Source organism: Corvus kubaryi, unplaced genomic scaffold (genome assembly GCF_017639235.1).
Source record: "Corvus kubaryi isolate FWS band 111438036 unplaced genomic scaffold, C.kubaryi_AGA036_p1.0 137, whole genome shotgun sequence".
In the NCBI taxonomy this organism is placed as follows: domain Eukaryota; kingdom Metazoa; phylum Chordata; class Aves; order Passeriformes; family Corvidae; genus Corvus; species Corvus kubaryi.
In genome coordinates, this window is record NW_024580671.1 from 24,834,453 (window position 1) to 24,858,783 (window position 24,331).

The 24,331-nt window shown below is 37.9% G+C and overlaps 1 long non-coding RNA gene across 4 annotated transcripts; it reads right to left on the reverse strand.

Moving 5' to 3' along the window:
- Positions 1 to 3,797: 3,797 nt before the first annotated feature.
- LOC121659758 lies at positions 3,798 to 23,791 on the reverse strand. 4 transcript variants are annotated; one of them, XR_006014441.1, is made up of 5 exons: positions 23,175 to 23,791; positions 20,772 to 20,921; positions 17,966 to 18,114; positions 13,514 to 16,829; positions 3,798 to 13,013 (listed from the first exon to the last, which is right to left on the reverse strand). It is a non-coding gene; the product is annotated as an uncharacterized LOC121659758 (long non-coding RNA). The 4 variants fall into 4 exon arrangements; XR_006014440.1 differs by having other exon boundaries at positions 3,798 to 16,829; positions 23,175 to 23,412; positions 23,502 to 23,777; XR_006014439.1 differs by having other exon boundaries at positions 3,798 to 16,422; positions 23,175 to 23,770.
- Between the last annotated feature and the right edge of the window lie 540 nt (positions 23,792 to 24,331).

Sequence of the window (24,331 nt, forward strand, 5' to 3'; positions counted from 1 at the left end):
AATACCATCACCACTGCCCATCTGAATCCTCTTTCCCCATCACTGCAACTTCCTGGCTGCTCTAAAGGATGAACCTGCTTTTTTTGTGTTGTCCAAATTCACAAACAGTTTCAGAGTGAGACCCTTGGTTTGCCTGAGTTTCTGCACTATGGATTCATTCTCCTGCTTCAAGTCTGGCAGCACAGCCTGTGTCTCCAGCCCAGCTGCCACGTACTAACAGAAGCCATTAACTTAATAACTGAAAACTTGCTGACAGTGCTTCATTTTTTCCAGCCATACTCAGGATCAGCCTCACTCACACAAGCACGGTAAAGAGGAGCAAAACCAAAGCATAGAGGTGGAAATCCGAGTTTTTACAGCCGACAGGCCACCTTATCTCAGGAAGGTCTACTGCAAGACCATAGGCAAATACTGGAAAAATGAGCAGCACACCTGCTAACAAGGATTGCCTGGACATTTAATGCAAGGGAAAGCTTCCAACCCATTTTCCATGCCAGATGTGATCAAAATCACTGAACGATGGAGAAGTTCACTGTCTTATACAGGAGATGAAAAATTTGAACAGGAAATAAAAGAGAAATTAATTTTTGTGACATAAGCAGGCATCAGATATAAGACTTTGAATATGACCAGAAAATACGCCTTACTTTCAAGCTTTTTGCCAGCCATAACCTTTTTTCAAATTGGAAATATTGTCTTGAGAAAGTACCTTAACTGATTGATTAAACCAGTAATATGGTCTCCAAGCAAACTGGCCAGTCACATCTCCTGTGGCATGCATGAGCTATAAGGAGCCCCTCAGGCACTGAAGAACTCCTACTGCAGGAGCATGGTGACAAGGTTTCCTCCACATGTGCCTCCTTTTCTCTCCTGAGCTCTCTCACAAGGCAGAGAGGGAGCCCACTGGAGCTCCCTGCCTTCCCTGCTTTCAGCAGAGCCACAGAGCAGTCATATTGTACAGAGTCTTGTGTGAGTTCTGGCTCTGTGACATCTCAGACATTTCTCAGCCTTAGCAATAATCCAAACCTGGATGTAGCATAATGACATCCTTCCCCACATACGCATTCTGTGACACGCCTCTGACTTGCACTATATAACCCAGAGCACTCGCACTAAGATATATAACCCACTTCTGGGCTTTACTCTTATGCCTTCTCAGCTTTCAGATATGTGTCTGTTAAAGTAAACCACTTGCTTATCTAAAAACCCTGCTTTGGAAGCTCACAGTCCAGGAAAGACACTGTTAGCTGTAGCCCTGCCTTGTGAAGCAAGAATTAACCTCTCTTCGGAGGAAATTATTTTTAGAATTTATTCCAGACATGTTTAGTCTGCTTCAAACATGTTTGCACTCTCCCTGTCTTCAAAAAACATGATGTAAATATTTATTACAGATTCCTGATTGTAGGACTTTTTTCTGATTGCGAGACGTTAAATCATATCTTTACATCTTCTCATATTTAGGGAAGGGAATTAGTATAATTTCTTGACATATTTATCTCTTTCAGATGGAACTAGTTAGAAGTGCACTTATAAATCGTAGACATTTTCCATTAACTTAACTTATTACAATAATCATGTATGATATTACTCATATAAATCAAAAAAGAAACTAACGTTGACAGTTTCCATTTCTAAGAATATTATTTCTTTATTAATTAGTTTCATATAGTCATTGACTCTTTAATGAAGGTCCATGCATATTTTCAGAATGATTGGTAATGCACAAATCATGTTAATAACAAATAATCAGCACAAAATATCTTCCTGGGTTGGCCTACAGATGTGGAGTAGCACAGGGTCTGATCACATCCCAGCCATCTCAGTCTTCGAGCCCTGTTGTTATTAGAGAAGCTTTACACTGTTTTGAAAGCATGACATACTGAAATGGTGTATACCTACCCTCTGCAATGTGTACATGCACATATGCAAAGAGATTGGCCTATAGGCATACAATGCCATAAAAAGTGGAATCCATGCATTTTGCATTATTGTAGGGAATCATAACCAAACTGATCAGAAATGTTCCTATGCAACAATTTTCTCTCCCCAGGAGATGCCAGTTCAGTGACATCAAAATATTTCACGGACTTCTTGCCCAGTTTCTGCTCACCCACCTGCCTTCTTCCTAGTAACTTGGAAGGTTCTCAGTAGGCAAAATTCAGCTGGCAAACCAGAGCAACTTGAAAAGCTGCAAGCCCTCAAAAAGCTGAGTTCTGATCACAAGGTTTTTGTATGAGGTCCTCAGAAATTTATCATTTATAAAGTGAGGAGGCCAGTCTTCACAAGTTCCTTAGGATTCCATAACTTTGGGAGATAGATGCTTTTCTGCCAAGGCAAGGATGTTGGGAACTTCACAAATGTTTCACAAAACAAAATATTATTTTATTTTAAGGACTGATAAACTTATTGCTCTTACTTTGCTCTTACTGTTATTTTCTTTCATCTTTCAAATGGCATACAGAGTTGCAGGGACTGTCCTTTTTAGTTTATCATAAGCTCCATCCAAATATTCTTTATACACTCATATTGGTGGATTTTGGATCTAACCAGTAACCTGTTAATATTGTAGTTCTGTATTGATCAACCATGACACATATGGAATATGTTACAACTAATAATTTATATACAAATAATATGCAGTGCATTGACGTGATACCATTATGGGATGTGCATGAAAAGCCCATGATCTAGCGGATATGAGACTAAAGCATTATTAGTTGACTCATACTTTCTTCCCTTCTCTTCAGTCAATATTCTAGGTGATCCTCAGCAGATCACTTCCTAGAGCCCTATTTGCCCCCCACTGTATTTTGTCTGTCTTTTGTATCAAGAGAAGTACTGTCTCCTGTTCCATGTGCGTGCCATGACTGACACAGGGGTTTCTGGGGCTCTGTTAGTAAAAGGTGTGAAACAGAGTTTTCTTTGTTTCTTTTCAGAAATTTGCTGTAGTATTCATGAGTGAGAATACTTCAAGACCTCCCGCTGACTTTGCAGTAGTTAAACCTTTGAATAAGAACACCCGTAGCCTCTAGAATAGCACTGTGATATCTGTAACCAGTGCATAGTTGGAAAATAAATAGGTTACTTTATATTTCTTGAAAGGAGTCAGAAAGATAACTCTAGTGGTAGAAGTCTCCTGTATGAAATCTTTATGTCAGCTAAAGCCCAGTCAGCTCCAGCAGACACTACCCCACAAACATTTCCCAGGCCCAACCTCGGTGGAGCCAGGGTAATTATCTACACATTGGCTCCCTTCGTGTGCTCTGCTGCCACTGCCAACAAGGGGAGCAGTTACTGCAAGATGTTATGGTGGTTTCTGCAGCACAGACACTTGTCTGCTAGAAACAAGCAGTACACTATTGACACGGAGGGAAATGCCAAATTGCCCCAAATTGCCGTTCACAGCCACACCCTGAGTAAGCACAGGTTTGTATTCAGAGCCTTTTAGATACAGCACTGCTTGCTGCATGAAATACATTCTTTATTTAGTTCCTCCATGCTCAATAATGGCTTATTATGGATCAAATATTTCCCTTGCTTCATAAGAATTAAACATTAAGAAATCATGGCTTCTGCTGCTGCTGCTACTAAAAAAAGGGATTTAATGTAACGTAAAAGTAGTATTTTTCACAAGCATATGTAATTGCTGGTTAGAGACAGCTTCTGATTAGTATTCCATTCCTGCTTTAGCTTTTCACCCAAGTTTTTGGGAGTGTCATTAACCTACTATATAATTTGCTTTGTTCATTCAGCTCAATCATTCAGTTTACTGTCTTGTGGAATTTAGTCATTTTAGTATAACATTTTCCTGAGAAATGTAATTAAAAAAAAAGACAACTGACAAGGCACGTGAAAATTTAGAAATGTACCATGAGAAAATAAAAGAGAAGACGTATCCCTATTGTCAACTAATCAATTCTACAGAGTAATCCACTATTCTTACTACACTTCCAAATGAGGTAGGAAGAGATGAAATAAATGAAACAATGAAACAGTGAACAGCAGCAAAAATACATTCTTCCAAAGACATGAATATAGATGGAGAACAATGTAACTGAGTTGATTCTTCTATAATGAGTTTAGTTCTGCCTTTCTGATTCCACTGGAAATTAATACTTAAATTTTGGAAGTACCATCATTAAATAATGCTTTCTTATCCTTTATTTTGCACCTGTATTTAAAGGAGAAGACTTTGTAGGAAAAGATTATGCACTCACACTTCTCTGTTTCCACTGAGAATTTGCAACGCATGAGCATAATCACTCGCATGTATTCAGAGTCATGGAACCACAAAATGGTTGAGGTAGGAAGAGTCCACTGGAGGTCATGTCCAACTCCCCTGCAGAAGCAGTGTCACCTAGAGCTGCCCCAGAACCACATTTAGACATCTTTTGAACTTCTCCACGGACAGAGACTCCACAACCTCTCTGGGCAGCTTGTTTAAATGCTCAGCAGCTCTGAGAGAAAAAAAGTATTTCCTGATGTTTAGACAGAACCTCTTGCCCCCATTGTCTCTTGTTCTGTCACCAGATTCCACTGAAAGGAGCCTGGCTCCATCTTCTTTACCCTTACCCTTTACATTGGAATCTCCCTTGAGCCTTCTCCAGGGTAAACAATTCCAGCCTTTCCTCCTAGAAGTGATGTTCCAATACCATAATCATCTCCATGGCCCTTTGCTGGACTATTTTTATTATGTCCCACATATATTTAAACTTATTATTTATTCATAAATGTGTGTCATTTATTGCAAACCTTCCTTATAATATATTTTTCAAAACATGATTAATGATTCACAATTTGCCCAAGCACTGTTCTAAACATTCTCCTCAGATCTATGTATTGGTCAGATGAGGAACAACTAAGCCCCTGACTGCAGACTGGTGCAGTTGGAGAAACCCAGACCCTCAAGAGAGGGAGACGAGGCACTGATGATCTCCAGCACTCTACTATAGGTTCACTCTCCTGTTAATGAAGCCAAGAATGGTGGGATGTGAGATAGGCTCAACTCACTACGCCAGGTGTCCCAAGTATAGTTCTGTGCTTTAATTGCAGGTTTAAGACTAGACTCAATAATTTTCATCACATCCATCCTGTTTTTATCAGGTATATTCTTTGGACTAGATTTAGAGCATGCAGGACATTAAAGGGGAAATTTCTTTCCAGCAGTTATATGCTGCTCATCTCCCTTTCATGTATTGTCCAACCAATCAATGCCATGCCATCAATCTGTGCAGACAAGACGGGCAATGTCTGCCCTGGAAGTGCTTCCACATTTTCAGACATGTGGGATTTACAAAGACTGATATGAACAGCTGGATCTTGAGACCATATCACACTTTAGGAAACTTGTGGGACTACTCGCCCCATGGGACTAGTTGAACACAGTGCAAACTTAGCCTTCGAGCCCAAGTTACAGTCAAAGTACAGTCAATTATGTCCATCCAAAGTATATTAGTCCTGAGAGCCCTGACCCTTCATCCCCCTCATGAAGTATATTTAAAGTCAATGATTCTCATCTAATATATATCCACTAAGGGGCATGGAAATACTTTGGCCATCATCCCCCACAGCAACATCCGATATGACAAGAACTTTCGTTTCACACAGCTGTTCTGATCTCCACCTTCCCTCATCTCTTTGGTCTATTCAGGACTGAATTTGCCCCTTTTTTCCCCCTTTGTTAGGCACTGGAACGTGCATGAGCAGATTCTCTAATAACATTGTAACATTGTTAGACACAGAAGAATATAAAATTTGGCCTGATCATACAGCAGAGGGAATAAAACACTCAGATTTGTCTTAAGGATTTCAAGGAACTGTTTACAAACCCACTGACAGCAAACATCTTTCCTTTAAAATCAGTAGGCTCTGGATTAGGCATTGGATATTTAAGATTACTCATGGCACTTTAGTGTGGCTTTTGTGGTTTTTAAATAGATTGAGAAACTCTTAAGAACCTGTTAGCTTTTTTGATTCTTAGCTAAATAATCTAACACACTAAGAGATAGCTTGATCCCTATTCATGCCAGATTAATCTGAATATTGGTGTCCTCTGAGTTGGACCAGGTGTTTCATGTCAAATGTGTCCTTATCAGCATGCACTGTCAAACTTACTTCCAATCTTCCTTTCAATTAGAGTGCAAGTCCACGGAGTGAAAGTCTACAAAATAGTAACAGATTTATCCACAAGGGCACATACCCGTCATGTTACAAGTCTTCCCATAATAAAGAAAGTTGCACCTAAGAATAGCCATTAATTTTTATAGGTGCCTGTAAGTAATTTCAGACTGCTGATATGGTGCTGCCTGCCAGTATTCCTGCTGCAGACACCAAGTCAGCACAAAGTCTAATAGAATCAGTAGTCAAATGCATCTGTAGGTATGTGTGAAACAGGGTAGGAGAGAAACATAGTGTTCGGCTTTTTGTTTTGTTGTTTGAGGTTTTTTTATACCAAACATATAAATTCTCTTTTCTGATTTTAAAGGATTTAGGGGTTGTTGCCTTTTTTTTTTTTTAGACCTTTGCTTTCTCATCTCTAGAATAACAATTTTTTGACAATTTTAATACCTCTGTTTTTAATGCATGGCATAGTTCATTCTGCATGATTCAACTCAGTTATGCAAGGAATTTCATTAGTGCGATGTTTGATTTGCTCTAAATGATCACAGAGAATGTTGAAAATATACATGTAACTACTTCTAAAATTGGGTACTATACTAAAATTTATAACAAATAAAATAAAACATTTCTTTTTAGCAATATGAACCTATTTGATTATATAATAATTTTAAAAAACCCAAAACTGTAAGAAGAGTTTCTGGTAATCAATATTGATGACAAACCATATGGGTTTTATGCCACCTTAAACAAAACATCAATTGTATCCTTTACTGAAAAACCAAAGAGGACAAAACATGCAATCCAGTTTATTTTACAGTTGGTAGCAAACACTGAATCAATGGCTCCATTCTCTTAACAGAGCAAACCGCACATCTAAAATTACCTTTACACTCACCAAGTATGTGAATGATAATCACAAAGAAGAGGTAGACTCTTTCAGAACATTAAGAGACATCTTTCAAAATCCATGCCTGAGAGAAAGCAGCAGAGAGAAGAAAACTGTGGACAATAGTAAACTACCACTAAATCAGGAAGAAAGAAGTCATAAATACCAAAGTGTCACAGGGGCTAAAAATCTAAATAATACCAATGTACAAAAGAGACATGGCCACTTGGTTTGTTAGTGTTTTTTGCATGATGTCTGGCCCTTTGGCTTGTCTGACAGCATCCTGTTATGTTCTCCTGACCTCATTTGTTCATAAATAAGGAGGTAGTAATTAGTTTAATACTTGGTACATGTTACTCACTACTGTTGCTCAGTTACTCACTCACAAGTTGCCCAGAGAGATTGTGGAACCGCCATCCCTGCAGATATTCAGAAGCTGTCTGACACAGACCTGGGCAACTGACTCTAGGTGACCCTACTTCAGCAGGGGGCTTGGACCAGATGACCTGCCAACCATTTTGTGACAGACGTTTGCTTGGTAAAACCAAAACTCTATAACATCACAAGTAACTGAAATGAAGCTTTCCCATTTGCTCCAAAAGGTACAGTTCCAGATTTCAGATGGTTTTACTAATTATTTGCTCTGTCAATGTCAGAATATATAAACAATCTCATAATGTGTCCTGTCATCTTCTTTAAGTTAATATAATGCTCAAGAAGATGCAGCTATGACAGTTCAAGGAAATCAAACCTTCTTTCCACATAAGGGTACATTGGAAACAGCCATGTGAGCTCATTAAGCAAGATGGATCACTTATTCTCAGAACTTGTTTGACTCAGTGTCTAAAAAGCAGAGCTTCTCTTGGGAGCATGGAGGAAATCATGGTATAAATCCTACTTCTGCCAAGGATGAGATTTGGGGGCTAAAAAATATGACATTCAGGAAATATTCTTTTTTTTCTGAGGAGACACATCTGAAACATGGCTTACTTGTCAAGTGTAGCTATGATAAGATTCTGGTCACACAGGAGCTCTTTTTCTGAAAAAAACCTACCAATTATATCAGAGTTGAAAAACTCTGCAGTGATATCACCTTGAACACTTCTCTTACAGCCTAGAAGTAAAAGTCACTGTGGTCTTTTACTGACACAGTGAAACATCTCTGTCTTGCAGGTCACAGTTTGAGTTTCTCAGTCTGAATGTAAACAAACACCAAAATGACTCCAGAATTTTCTTACCTTGCACTTCACAGTAAGATCTGAGCAATGTATTGCAGGACAGTGTTCTCCTTCTGTTCATTAATAAATATGTTCTTCTGCCATTAAAATCAATACAAGCTGTAATTAATTTCAGTTGTGTAGCACATTTCTTGGTGATGCTGTTTGCACATTTAATGATCTCTCTGCATATTTCTCTCCTTCCATCTTCATCTGATTATTCTGTCTGGCTTGGTAAAGATCTCAGTACAAACTGTATTTCTGGGAACCACAAGTTTTCTGTCTCTGTTTTTAAGAATTAAGGCACCAAACCACAAAGACAAACATCATAACAAATCATACAAGGTGCAAGCAAGGTAGGTGGCATCTGCCGTCTCCATGGGAGCTGTCCACTGAGAATCCATGTGCACCAGCCAGGGGTCATGTGAATGGTTTGTTAGATGCACCAGATAACACAGAACAGAGAAAAAATTAATAACACTTTGAAATGTTTTCTCTACCATTTCCGCAAGTCTTCTTCCAAAGAGTTTTCTGACAAAGTACTGCTCAAAACAGTGATTGTTCTTATGCAGTCAGTACTATAAATTTCCTCTTTCCATTTCCAATACCCTTCTGCTCTTATGTATGATAAATCTGCCTTTCAGTGAGCACACTCCTCTGAGGAAAGAGTAACCAAAATAGCCAAAGTTCTTTGGCATTCCTGAAGTGTGTAAAGTACTAAAGGAAAAGAAGAAACAAACAGATGCATCTAATCAAAACCAGTAACTGTTCCAGAGGTGAAGCATAATCAGTGGCTGTGGAGTATGTGACATAGATATATATACATCAAGTATTAGACCACGTAAAGAGACTTTCTGGATATATCATGTCACGTTGAATGCATGTTCCATACTTGATTTTGTTCTATCATCCTCCCTGAACAAAAATGGAAGGGGAGTCAAAGCAGGACTCTGTCATTACAATAGTCTTGTTAAAACCTCCTTGGGTTTTTTTTTGTTCCCACACCAATTTGCATGGGAATAGGGCTTATTTCTTTGTGGGAATGGGCCCTTTTCCCTCCAACTGCCGCTCTGGATCCACACAAGCTCTTCACTATACCAATCTGTCAAGACTTACCCAATGCCAAACTGTCCAGAAAGATGTAATATACAAAACCTAGCCAGTTTTGCTGAAAGGCATATTAATTTTTCTGCTCCAAACCTGGTTGGTAGGATAAAAAATTATATATGTCTCACACAAGAAATTATATATACCTCAATTAGATGCCTGCAGAACAAGGATCATCAGCCTACAGAAAAGTCAGACTCTCTTCTCTAGGAGATGTCTACAGAGACTAAGAATGGGAAGAAAGAGGTTTTCTAAGGGCTGTTGAAGTCAGTTTTGCACATGAAAGATTAACATGCGGTTCTGGGAGACATGCTATCCTAGTGGCATTACATTTCCTGTGTTAGGAAAATCTTTTCGGTTAGGTTTTTTAAGCATTTCTCAAGGTGATTTGAAACAAGAGAAAAGCCCAAGATGGTACAGAAAACACTCCCACCAATTCAGTAATATCAGCAGGGTGATCAGATAGAAACTTACGTTTTGTATTGTATTGTGCTGCATTGTATTATAGCATTTCATACTGCAGCAGATTGCACTGCATCACCTTCAGTTGTATTGTATCTATTTTTGCTTTTTAAGAACAATCAGCTCGAAAAGTTGTGGGAACCCTTTTAGAACATTCCATGGGCTTCTGTGCAATAAGAGATGTCACAGTAATGACCACCTCTCACATTAAACCCACTGACATTATTCCCATCTATTACCCCTCTTGTTTACAATTAATAGAAATTGAGAAATAAAACCTATGGATATTATTATTGTTTTTTACTTGAGGTCTGATTCTTCAAGTACTGAAATTAATGGCAAAACTTCCCCAATTACAGTCAGTGGAGGATTGACTAGCACTGCAGTAGCTAGATTCATTTCAGTAGCTAGTTCCACTTAGACAGAAGATTTGTAATTCCTGCAATCATCTTTTTGCAAAGACAAGGTGCTCATATGATCAAGGAAGAGTAAGTATCACCACAGGGTGAAAAGAATCCCATAACCCAAAAAATATCCTAGCAATCATTCTACAAAGCAATAATTATGCAAAGTTCAAGGAGTTAGTATTGTACAGTGTCTAATTCATTGCCAGAGTACAGAAAATTATATTTATGCTCAGGTTGTGTTTTAAATACAGCAGGATTTGTTTATAATCACGTCATAGACAGTCTCGCATTCAAGTCTGTTCATTAGTTCCAGCCGTGCATATGGGTAGCCAGCTTGGAAAAAATAATTGTCATCTACAGATTATTTCAGACTTGTGTTTAAGTAAAGACTGTTTATACCAAATATACAGGGTCTGAATGCAAACTACAACCTGTGCTTAAGGCACTAGGCCCACTGGCAGTTTCACCATGAACATGTACAAGCTGATTATTGTGTGAATTTGGAGACAGTGGAATGAGGTATGTTGCCGTGCTGCTCCTGGATGGAACTTCTGACAGAAGTTCTCATAGATCATCGCCTATTACAAATGTCAACAAATTCTCCTCTGATTTATCTAAGGTTCAATTTTTTTTTTCATTGTTATCTCCAACTTGCTAACTAAGGCTAACTAATCTAACTTAGCTGTCTGTACAAGGAAAGTAAATACAGAGAAACCTTTCTCTGGCACTGAAAGCAGCTGGCAGATCCTGGCCAAGAGGTCAAGAAGCTCTCCCAGTCCCCATGAGAAGATGGCTGCATGAAAACTGCCTGCTGCCAACAGTCTGACTGGCCCATGAACATTTCTGTCCTGTGCCCAGGAATTGCTTAGGGAAATACTATTTAGCTCAAGCCAAAAACCATGATGGGGACTGTACTAGAAATTTAATGATGTAGAAAATATGAGTTCTAGAGCCTGGGAAAATTACCTGAGACTGTTTCATTTACTAGTGTGGCTGTAGCCCCAGAGCTAGGGGCTTCCTCTAGCCTTTTGCCTCCACAGAAGAGCCAGGTGAGATCCTTGATATTCTGCACTTTAAGAAAACATTGACCTGTATGGCACTCCAATTAAATTTAAACATCTGCTGCAGCATCTATTGTTAAGAAATTAAGGAATGAAATTTCTTTTCTGTCTTTACTGAACTGCCAAAACATAGTTGCTTATGGAGTTAGTTTAAAGTGACTGGTACTTTTCTCAGTGCTTCTGGATGACTTTTCAGAGGCACCTACTACCCTCCATTATGTCTCCAGGAAGAAGGAGGGTGACATTCCTGCTCAGCATGTCACCAGAACCACGTATTACTTCTGAAACAGCAACACCACAGCTGCAAGGTACTTTGCCTAAGGACGGCAAATGCTGATCAGAGTCAGCAATATTACATAAACTGATTTGGAAGACTTGTAGCCCAACATATCACTCCACAGCGCTTATCAAAATGTGCTAGCCTGCCAGTACTGCAAATTCTGCCCTTCCAAAAGGTACAGCAGAGATCCTTCCCAGGACTGCTTTGGGATTAGTCTGTTCAGTCTTCTGAGAGTTCCTCACAGTACACATCCTTCCTGCAACCTGTTACTAGAAGGAAGAGTTTAGTTTTCAATTACTTACAATGGTGTAAACATGAGTCACACACAGAGCCAAAATAAATGTCACTCACAGTCCTTGCTCAGAGTTACATTCCCTGCAAAACGCCTCATGCTGTCAAATGATAAACCCATGTTAAATGCATTGCACCTGATAATGCAAGCTTTCAAACAGTTTTCTAACTAATTTTGACTTTAAATGACTACAGAAAATAAACTTTGAAATAATTACATTTTTTTGCAGCCCAGACTAGTGCCTAATTATATTCCAAGGAAGTAGTAAACTCTTCTATCACTGATGAATGGTTGGCAACATCGTTTATTTTAATGGATATATATTACTTTGAACTAAGTCTTTGCCATCTGTTCTGCTCCATAATTAGGAATGTAAAAAGAACATATTTCACAATGACATCACTAAAATGTATAATGTATGTGTCTTTAATGCATATGTATGCTCTCTGTACAATATAATATGCATCTGTGGTGTTTTCACCGTGTTTCAGAAATAAATCACGATGGACAAAAGCTACTTCGTCATTATATAGTAATTTTCTTGACTGTCAACTTTGTTCACAAAATTCAGGACATTACAGTAGAAAGATTCTACTGTAAAAGTACTTTAAGCAAGGTAAAAGTACGTGTGTAAAAAATGGGACTACATCCAATAGAATCATTTTAATTTCAGTGTGTTTAAAAAATAAGCTTATGAAGATGTAACTACATTTCTGTAACCATATGTTTCCTGCTGTTTAATGGACAGGTCTGAGATTTTACTCTAATCTCTAGGGATTTATATTAATAGAGAAACTCAAATAATAACTTATGTAGCATTAGTACACCTTAATGCAAATAAGAAATCCTGGGGCAAAAAACATGTTTGATTCACTTATATTCCTTATATAAGTAGTATTTTCATACTACTCTGCCCAGAAGAAAAAGAAGAAAAGAAGAGAGAAAGAGAGAGAGAGAGAGAAAGAAAGAAAGAATGACAAAGAAACAAAGAAACAAACAAAGAATAATTATCAATTTTTAAATTTTATTTGCCTTTATGTATTATGACTCGTTTCTCTTTTCGCTTACGTGGTTATTGATGGAGTTACTCTTCACCCTCAGCAGAGGATAATCAAACATGGATTCCACATTCAGCAAAAGTGCCATCAACTTAACAGTATCAGGGAAGTCCTTATGCTCAGCTGGAATTTGGAAACTAACAGTTAATTTGTTACAAGTTTTCAGTAACAACACATTTTAAAAAGACAGTATTAATTAGACTGAAGTCCTACAGAGATATATATAAAGTTTTTTGCAAAAGCTATGGAAATAATCTTTGAACCATATGCCATCTTCCTAGAGCCATCATGTCCTGAGCCTTACGAAGCCAAATTAAAAGCCCTTCTTTGTCCCACAAACCCTGAGTGTAATGGCATCATATGTAAAGCATCTTCACAGTCCTCTGATACTCACACTTCCATAAGTACTTCCATAGAAGGATACCATGATTTCAATATCAAGTAGAATATTTCAGGTATCAAGTTTTTACCTAGCTCAGGACAGCATATGGGAAGTATATACATCACACAAGAACCATGATACTGTGGTCATTCCATGAATCTTTCACACTAAGGATAAACAGTGGAATGAGTCATGCTTTCCACTTCTGCACACTGTGTGTTATCTGAATATTGAAAAGTACCTTGTTTAGACTGTACTGGAGATTTTGGATAATTCTGAGAGGAATTCTGTCTTACTGTCTCAGCTTGCATGCCATTAGTGGAAAGGTTTGTACTGCAAGAGATTCATCATGATAATAAGCCAGGCTCTGGGAATCACAAGGCTTGAGATTGTTATCACAAGGCTTGAGATTGTTATCACAGGCTGAATATGACAGTTTCCATATCTTCCTGGTGCCTCTGGATCCCTGTGTGGGTAACCAACAGCCCTGTGATTATGTATGGTAAAGTATTGTTCTAAGGTAGTCAAATTGACTGAAATATGAAGCAATAAATATCCAAAGAGAAAACCCCTCAATTTCTGCTACAGAATGGGAAAAATGAGGGAAAACCAAAAAAATCTACCCACAATCCATGTTTCATGCTCAGGAAACAATTCGAAAGCCATAAAATACTGCTGCTGCTCTGAGCAGACTTCAGCAATTATTGTCAGTGTATCCAAGAGTACTATCAACAAGCTTGGGGACACATGGATAGTTTGTCTATTTAAAATGGATTTAGGATGCAGAAGAATTTTCACAAGTGGTAGATTATTACCCTGGAGGTCTCAAATATCTGGTAGGTCATTGTTTAATCTTTCTTAAATAGTGCACCTGCAATGCATATTACCTCTCCAGGTGTTGTGCTCTGACATTTTATAAACAGGCCAACTGACTCAGTACTACTCCTTCATGTTTTCCCCCCCAGTGATATAAAAGCAAGTATCTCTTACAACCTGTTACATGGCAAGGATGAAAGAGTGGTGTTCGAAAACAAACAGAACAAAGGGTGAGGCCAGGCAGCATCATGCACAGAATAACTGTCTGGAGGTCAAGAGATCCAGATTCCCTATTTAGTCTCTGTCATTGGATTCAAACTGTTGATCTCAAGGAATCCACTCGCTCCTTATCTTTTGTCTCTATTTCTTGCTTTCAGATTAGGGAGTGAATTATGTCTCATTTGGCAAAGGTGACAGCTGAAAACTGGAAAGGCCCTTTCTTCACACCATGTATTGACTCATTCTGCTATTAGAAGTGAAGCCCCATAAGGTGGCCCCATGGGGTTCCAAGACAACTGCATTTTTAAGGTCACTTGGTGTGTGATTTTCTATATACCTTAGTCTCCTAGGATTAATCTCCTCCTTTTTTCCACTGTTAAAACCAAAACATTAAATTCCTATGTTTAGCAGCATTAAGACTTGGGATGATTTTGACAAGTATTTGCCAAACTTTAAAATAATAGCTATGAGTTTCCCAAAAGTTCAAAACTGCTGTTTGCACCTTTCAGAAGGTCTCAGTGATGAACAAACAGTATCTTTGGCAGAGGAAGCAGCTCATCTTGCTGACAACATTTATGTATCAGGGATGGATTTGGGCAAGAGGGTCTCTCAGCTTGTAACTGATGCTCAGCTGTCTCTGAAATCACCCATTCTCAACTTACATTCTTCTAGAATTTTTGAGGTTTCCAATCTGTTGAGCAATTAGCATTGGCCACAGGAGGAGTAATCTAACTCTTCTCAGACTTAGATAAGAGCAACTTTTGTTCCAGTTACTTTTCTTGACACTGCCAAAGATGTCGATCAGAGGCTGTATTATTTTCATCACTTTATTTAATGGTGTTCTAGCTACAGGAGTTGTACACAAGGTAGACTCTACAGACTACAGAACCTGGTAGACCCTGTGTTATATTGCCATAGACTCTACTGTAAATGTGCTATTCTGACACAGCAATAATATTAACTGAGAGTTGCAATGTGTGCTGTTCACAAAGTGTTTAATACCTATTACAGCTCACCTCTTTAGACTGAGACTGAAAAAATTATCTGCTCTCATTTGCAACCATATTACATTTTTCAAGACTGTTCTGCTTCTTTCTGTGACATTTCCTACAGAGCGCTATCAATGGACACAATTTTTAAACAGAAAAAAAAATGCAGTTATTTATCAATTCATAGAAATATTGTTGCTAAGAGATTATTGTAAATCACATGCACTTCATGCACATCCCAGAGAGGGACTCTGACAAGGTTCCAGGGCTGTAGCTGAAATACAGAACTCTAATTAAGAAAATGTTCAAGCTCTGAATATTCCAGAGGTGATTTTGTTTTCTTTAAGCCGCCATCTTACAAGAAAAATGTTGATTAAAATGGGAAACATTTAACTTCAGAAAGTTTCTTTAAGAAGAAAATCCTACTTCACTTGTTCAGAATTCTGCTCAGAGTTCTCAGCTCCAGATCACTCACTGAACTTGTTCATAATTCTGAGCTCCAGATCATTCTTTCTGCTGTCAGTCAATATTTAATCTTGGAGACTGATTACAGAATACAGTAGTGAAAACTCTAATGTGAAGTGGCTAGACTTGTCAATACAGCCTTTTAAAACCTCCTTCCCATTTCTCTTTTAAAATTTGTCTAACAATACTCTTAATTTTTCTAACAACAAAAGTCATATTAAAACTCTGGTGGAGAACACAGTCATATAGCTTGATACACTGTCAAGCCTTATTCTTTGGTATGTGTTTATTTTACATAGATAAAAGACTAATAAAATAATTAAAGAGTAGACATAGAATATTTTTTATTAAGGTCTTTAACAGAAAAAATCATGTTAAATCCTGTTTTAATTATTTTAGTATTGCTCTCTAAACTGACTATCCTATCACCTTCTGGGAGATTACTGACTTTGGAAAAGACTTAGAAGAAGAAATAAATAAAAGTCACTGAATAAATCCAGAAAACAAACAAACAAACAAAAAAGTCAAGCTTCTTATATTAAGTGTCTACAACCATAGGTTTTACCAAAATGGTGGGATGGTGTCTTGGAGCAGGCAAACACTCTTTTCTGTTCATTTTTTTTGAACAGGACAGTCTTTGGCGGAGAGGTGAGATAGATATCTGGGGAAAACAATTTAAACCATTACAACAGGATTCAACAACACCTGGTTGATCCAAGAAAGGTACAAACATGAGGAGAAGAAGGTGTGCACAGCTGAGATACTGTTCTGAGCAGAAGAACAACCACTGCAGACATGATTATCCCATTTAAAGAGAAATCTTCAGTATGCTCAGGAATAGTAAAGTAACACTTCACTAACCTTTAATCATCACATATGGATTACAACAGCATGCAGCACAGGGAAAAGAAACCAAAACTGAACTGACTTTGCTACACAGTCAAGTGAGCTTAGACATTGCTAGTCCAGTCTCTGGCAAAAGGACTCCAGTAATCCCTTTCAGTGTGGCTATTGCAGTGCCTTCTTTCCAAGTACATGCACAATGCTGTGCTACAGACACACACATACCTGCAAAATATTTCAAATATACAGGATTTTTGTCAAGACCTCTGGTCGCTATTTTGACTTATCTGAAGGCATGTGTATGTTTTAGAAAAAGTCACTTATTAACAACAGGGTGATTTAAGGACAGGCTATAGTTTGAAAGTGCCCTTGCACCTGCAGATTGAAGTCTGACTCTTAATCTTAATTGATAATATTTTGATAGGTTAAGAGCATATACCAGAGTGTGTGTGCATGTACTCATGTGATTTTTAGAACATGAACACAAATCTTCCTGCATAGCTAGAAGTTAAACTGTCTAGTACTAGTCCAAATTCTGTCATTGTTTTAAACTACAGACTAGTTTCCAGTTAGACTACATTCACTATTTGTGCAAAACAACGCCATAGTAATGACATAACCTGAATGTTAAAAAATCAGTTTTAAAACCCAAGACATAAACAGGAATATTACCTGACTTAGAGGGTATAATAGTGGGGGTATTCCAGTTTTATGTGCACTCATCTGTGTAACAAATATTACTTCTGCAGTTGAACAACTGCCAAAAATAGGTAAGAAATTCTCCTACTCCAGATAAGGCTTTAATATGATTTTTTTATTTTCTCCATCAAACTGTAGAACATTTTCTCACTCACAGAATTCCAAAGAGATTGTGATCATTTTTCAATATTTTCAGGTGGTTTTTTCAACAAAAAGGAAAATATCCTAAGCTATATATTGATACTTAGCAATAGCTTTGACTAGAAGCAGAGAATGCAAGAGTGCTCTGTGTTCTACAGCCTTCAAAATCTATTATCAAAAGACAGTATTTGGACCACCAAGGGCAGTTTTTTGTTATATAATATTATACAAACTTTTTCTTAAAGTCACCAAGCTCAACTTAACAGTAGGGGTTTTTTGGCCACCCAGAAGCCTGTCCCAGAGCACCATTTCTTTTCTGAAAACGTCTTTCAGATTCAAAGTCTAAATTGATTTATGACTTTTACCTTGGGCCATGACCATCCTTTTCCCTTTTCCATGCACCAGTAATTAGCTCTTTGATACAAGAAACGTTCCAGCCTCCCTTAGATCTTCTTTGGCTAGCCTACATTTGACATGCTCTTGGGGTTTTTCTTACAGTACCTCTTTATTTCTTCACTTACCCAATAGGCTTTGTTTGAGCCTTGCTGAAGGAATGACTGCAGCATGAAGTCATTCTATGATAGACACTGAGAGAAGCAGAAATGCTATATAAATATTTTCAACCAGAGCTCACATTTCCAGGAAAACAAAGTCAATCCATTGCAATAATCTGAAAAGAAAAAAAAAAACCACCAAAAACAAACAACCCACAACAACAAAAAAAAAATACCCAAAACAATACAAACAAGTTCTCATTTTCTGGTACCCCTAAAAGTAGTTCAGCAGTTTCCATGAGGCAACTCAATTTCTGCTCTTGATTGGGAAGAATCAGCAAAAATGAGAGGCCAGTACTTCCATTAGATTTCATGTTCTTTCACTTTCTTTTCAAAAAAACCCCACTCTTTAAAATTTCCTGTTTCAAGATGACATTACAATGCCTTCTGAGGTTTAGCAAGCTTTTAACACTTATCTAATACAAAAGTATTGCTAATCTAAAGGAACATTTTCTTTCAAAAGCATTGATGAAGAATATACAATCTCCCTTTCCAGTCCATTTCGCCAGGGTGGGACTGCTTTTGCCTTATTCTAGCTGTGTAAAGGTTGAAGTGTTGGTCTAAGGTAGTTGGGTAACCAGACTGCTCCTACAGTCAGTGCAGAGATACACATCTTAACAGGGCAGTTCAGTAGGTGTATAAAATATGTGCCCTAGGCTTTCCCTAGACTTAATGCAAAAAAGACAGACACATTCAAAGATCTACCACGGATGAGGTGAATCTCATTTTCTTTCTTCCACCACCTTCCACAACATACAGGAAACTGGACCGGATCACGATCAGAACAGTGTACATTAGCAGTTGATCCAAAATAGCAACCAGAGAAGCATGAGTGTAACTCCAGCACAATTCAGATCATGATTTGGCCCCTGGTGTTGAGTAACTCCCATACTTTCAAAATGAAACAGTTTCCAAACCACCGAAACTGCAAGCCAAAACTTGCTAGGTTGGCTTGTCATCAGAAGAGTTGTTGTGGGAAAGTGCTTAGTGAATATAAATCTGCCAATCTATCCTTTTACTCTTAGTAAATCACTTCTCTGTCGGTGGCCCTAATATTAATTCTGGTACAGTAATGTAAATGAAGAGGATATTCCTGAATGAAGAATTGAATTCAACTAAAGGCCTTCAATTTTTCTCCAGTTATAGTGACAGATGCCTGTTTCCATTATAAATCTGTAATTCTTGCAAAAGTAATTTTCTTCATAGAGAAATCCTTCTATGGCAGGGTAGTAAACAGTGCACAAATGCTGCACACACAGCATAGTTTGCATATTTCGTTCATTATAATTGCCCCAAGGTCTTTTGGACAATTCTTCTCCTATATCTCAGCACTATTCAGACTGTTCTCCGTTGCTTCAACATCTGAGTTCTCCAACACTCCACATCTATTTGTTGTATACCCTAGAGTCAGCTTAAAATGCACAAAGCTTTCATCAAAGTTGGCTTTTATTTCTGTTTTAAGTTCTATTTTATATAAAGCATTACCTCCTTTTTTAAAAATTATATATATATTTGTGCCTTGAGGGATTTTTTTGTAAGCATTGATGCTAATGAATAATCTCTGTAATTAGAAAATATGTCTTAATTTTTGGCAAATTACTAAATTCCCCACTCTTCTTTCTCCATTAAAAGATGAACTGTTTAGAAATGAAACATTATTTACCAACACAATTAAACTTTGTATAGTGATCTCAATTAGTATATTTTACAAACAGAAAATAGCTTTGGCTCTTCTTTGATTGGCCAGCTAGAATTCATTAAGATAACTGGCATTCACTAATGGTAAAATTTACAACACAGCAATAACCTACCAAATCTACCATAATACTATGCCAAAAATAGGGGGAAAAAAATCTATTCAATTTATAAGATAAAGATACTCAAACCACTATTCATTAGACAAACTTTCCAAATTACCAACTATTTCAGGTAATCTTGCAGGCCCATCCCAATGTTAAATCTGAGAAAATTTTGCTTCCGACAATTCACCAGATGCAAAGTGGTAGCAGTTTACACAATAAATCAACCTGCTTCAAACATGCAGCACACAGGCATGGTATAGCAGAGATTTAAATGAGAAGGTAGTATTATAAAACTATCTCTTTATGAGTCAGTTTGAGGACTTTCATTCTTCCAGATGACAATAATGGAAAAATATGGTTTTCTATTCTAAAATTCCCTTACATTTTGTGGAGTTGAAGGACCTCACTTGATGCAAGAACATAATGAAACCAGGAGGGTTCTGATTCTGATTTAAAGATCATTTGAGTGACTAAAAAGGGGAGGAGAGACAAAGGCAAACATAATTTCAAAGCATCTACTATAGAATTATAAAATATCAGGTAATTCAGATTAAATGAAGACTAAAGGAAAGAAACTTAACTGGTTAAAACTGGAGCTAGATAGACCTAGAAAAAGAATAAGCTGTAGTTTCTACTGATACAGGCCCAAAATGCCCCTTTTACATATTGTGTTCTGAGAGGAAAATATCATTAAAATGAGAAAAAGAAGATGATAAGGACAGAAACTTCCTACACCCAGTAGTTTGCTGAGAAGGTGCTGAGGTGGAAAGTCTTTTCAAGCATCAATACATACAGAAAGGGACACCTTGTTTACAGTAAAAAAAAATTCAACAAAACCCCCATTCTGAAAAATACCAAAGGAAGAAGGACAAGGTAGAAGAGGGGACAGTTCACAAACCCTGTGAAACCAAAAGTACAGTTCACAAGGTTCACAAAACCTCAAAATAACACAAGGTTTGCCCATCCCTTACCATTAGTCATCTACAAGAATCGTTCCTCCCCGACCTCTGATGAATCCTCTCCCTTGCAGTTGTTCCTTCTGCTTTTGGTTATGGTACTCTGTGTTAGGGTGCTACACACACTGACTTTGAGGAATCCTTGTTCTGAGAGTGAACCTACATCTAGCAAAAAGAACAGAAAAAAGGCTTTATTGAGTAGACATAGAAAAGTTTATAACTGAGGAGACAGGCAACGTTCTCTGTGTGTTACATTGGAACACAGCAAAATCCTGCAATAAATTAATTTTTAGCAGCCACCATTGAAACATGGAACTTTGTCCTCCAAAAACATAAGAAATCTATTTCAGTAGCAGGAAACATACTGACTGCTTTCCCAAGGAAACTGACAATTTACCTTCATTTTCATCTACCCCAGTCTGTCCCTTCCCTGCTTTTTGGGACTTGAGGAAATCGAGAAATGCTATAATAAGAGGTCCAAGCACAACAAATTTGTATGGGCTCATGACCCACTTTCATATGCAGAAGTAGTTAACAGGGTTGATTTTCCTTTTCAACCATAATTTTCATGAACTTACCTCTGTCTGCAGCTACTACACTAAAGACAGTAGAGTTGCATCACCCTGCAGGGACTACAGGGATAGAAGGAAGAAGATTGCTTCCTGGAGCTCTACATTTGCATTGGAGATGTGAGGTGTGACTTGTGTCACCCTTAATATAAAGCACTATTTCCTTCCAGCATGAGCAACCACTTCTGGTAGCTCCTCTGTGGGGGAGATGAAGGTGTGCTTACACTTACTGTCAGCATATTTTAAATACTTTCAGGAGATCAAACCCATACATTCTTAAATACAGCAGATGCAATCCTGGACACACACACAGGCCAACAACACAGTTCAGAATGGAATGAAAGGGACAATTTATTTCCAATTAAAAAAGGAATAGAATAGAATTTTCTTTCAACATCACATTTCCTTCCAAAGAGACAGATTTTTTCAGTCAAGATACAATGCTTACAATTTACCCTCCAAAGCCTTGCTCCCAAAGGTTTAGAAAGCAGCTTGATGCCAGAATTCAATAGCATGAACATAGAAACTCTCTTAAGCTGCCTTGTATCCTTGCTGGGTAATAATGGGTGAGGGTGGAGTCACATACCATTTGAACAACAAAGCAAACTGTAAGGTATGGTAAATAAATGCCTGAAAGAAAACACCCTGGCCCCACCTTTGTCTGATTCAAATGAAAAAATACCAGTTTCACCCAAACCACAAAGGCATACATACACACAAACACTGCAATTCTAAGTTCCATGATTCGATGACTGAAGCATTTTGAACAGGTGAATTAATGCATCATTGAAAACACTGCCCTGTAAATGAGAACTCACAATATTCATAAAATGCATTTCTTTAATGCTTTTATTTTTAAAATTCTAAAAGTTTCAAAAATAAGTTTCAGAATTACCATCTCTATTTGTTCTTAAAATCCTATGTAAACATTTTGTAGTGCTTTTACTGTAGCTTGCTACAGTGCTGGCTGCTTCCCTTTGATACAGTGTCTTCCTCAGTTCCTGCCTTACCCTACTAATAGATTCTTTCTTTCTTTGATCTTTCTCTATCAATGAAGAGCATCTACCCTACCTCTTCCTTGTATTCCCTGCTTTCATTGTCTTTCCTTTCTTTCTTGCATGTTTATGTATCCTCTGTAAGTGGAAAGGCCAAATACTTTTCTTCACACTTTCACAGTTCTCTTCAACTTCCCCCTCTTCTTGACTGCACATGGCCAGAAAACCGAAAAGCATCTCCCTACTGAATGACAAGCTGCAAAGTCAGAGAGTAGCTGCTATCTTCCTGGAGCCATATAGAAATAAACTATAAGAACAGCCATAACAGGTAAAACCAAAGATCTCTTTAGCCTAGTATTCAATTCCCAACAGTGATGATTAGCAGGTGCCTAGGGGAGAGCACACAAACAGGGCAAGCATAGAATATATAAGTTCTGTACATTCTCACAGCCTCCAGTAACCTGTGATTCAGCGATATGATCATGTCTTCTATCTCCAAAGAGGCCAAAGAAGCCTAGGGAGACGAAGAATGAAATATGACTCAGAGAACATGCTGTTAAGTGAAGCACAACTAACTTAAAAGCAGGAAAGAAAATGTATCTAGAAATTAATCAAAATATTAAAAGTTGCTCTAAATAAGTTTACTTCAGGTACAGGATGCAGTCTAGCCACAGAAGATATAGCAGTCTGGACTCTGTAGTGTAGTTGTGAAGAGCTACACGCTGCCACTTCCAGATATAAGCCTAAAAGAAGTCCCTGACCCACTTTGGTCACGATAAGTAAGTTGCCTTAAAGGATTTAAAATAGCAGGTCTTGCTAACACTTTTGCCTGAAGTATGTTAGGGAATACTCACAGATCTACTGTCTAGTTGCATTCGGAAGAGAATGTAGGTTCTTCAACCGGCGTTGGCAGGCATGACTGGTGCTATCAATCCACAGCATTACAGAGCCAGGAAGGAGAACAGATATATACCCCGTGGCAGGCAACAGTGCAATGGTTCCCAGTTTTCCGTCATCACACTGCCACTGGAGATTGCTACACCTACAGTTTTGCAAAATGGCATGCTGTAGCAATGGACAGTCAGTGCCCTGCTGGTAAAGAGAAAATTCATTTGCTTTATGAAATGTGAGTGTCATTAGCAGAACAGCATCAAGGCTTTTCCATGACAGCACTCCTTTACCAATTCTGCTCTAAACTGGACAAAGTTCCTCCTAGCTTTCTTCAAGCAACATCAGCCTTCACATTGTTAAATAAAGTATTTGAAATAACTTATCTGACTTTGTCAGAAGGAACTAGAAAGAGTAAATGGAAATTTCCAGCTGCAGTCCAGGATAAGATAAAGTATAACAGAAGGTAACAGTATGCACCTAGAAAACCATAGTAGGTTATCTTCCTTCAGTTGCAATAGCTATTTGTAGAGTATACCTGCAAACACAATGTCACAGACAAACCAGTACAACTCAGATTTTTACTTAAGGCATTGTCAGTTAGTACAAGTTTTGATCACTGATGCAGGTATTGAAAAAAAAAAGAGAGAGCATAATTAAATGACACTTAGAGAAAGAGATTTCCCTCCCTGCCCAAGCTCATATTAAGTCAAACATTTCTGCTCCCATGCTGCTAGTCATAACTAGCACAATAATCACTATGGTTTACTAGACATAGTCTGTCCCAGTTCCTCCAGTGAGGTGACAGGGAAAAGAGGAGATTGGATTTTTATGTTCAGTGGTTCTTTCTGCGATTTTCTGTTTATTGATTCTATCTGCATAGTAGAGAACCTGGGCTTCTGCACAATTACAAAACCTGGAAACTGAATTTTGCAGTGTTTTGGACTCCTATTAATTTATGGGATCTGAACAGGGTGTTTATACTGTTCTCCCACAGAAGAAGACAACTAAAGCAGTTCCACAGTGCACACTACCTTTCTGATTCCACAGGAAATTCGTCCATGTTCCTTCAAATTCCTCCACATTTGACAATCCAGAAGGAATACTTTGGGACACAATAAAT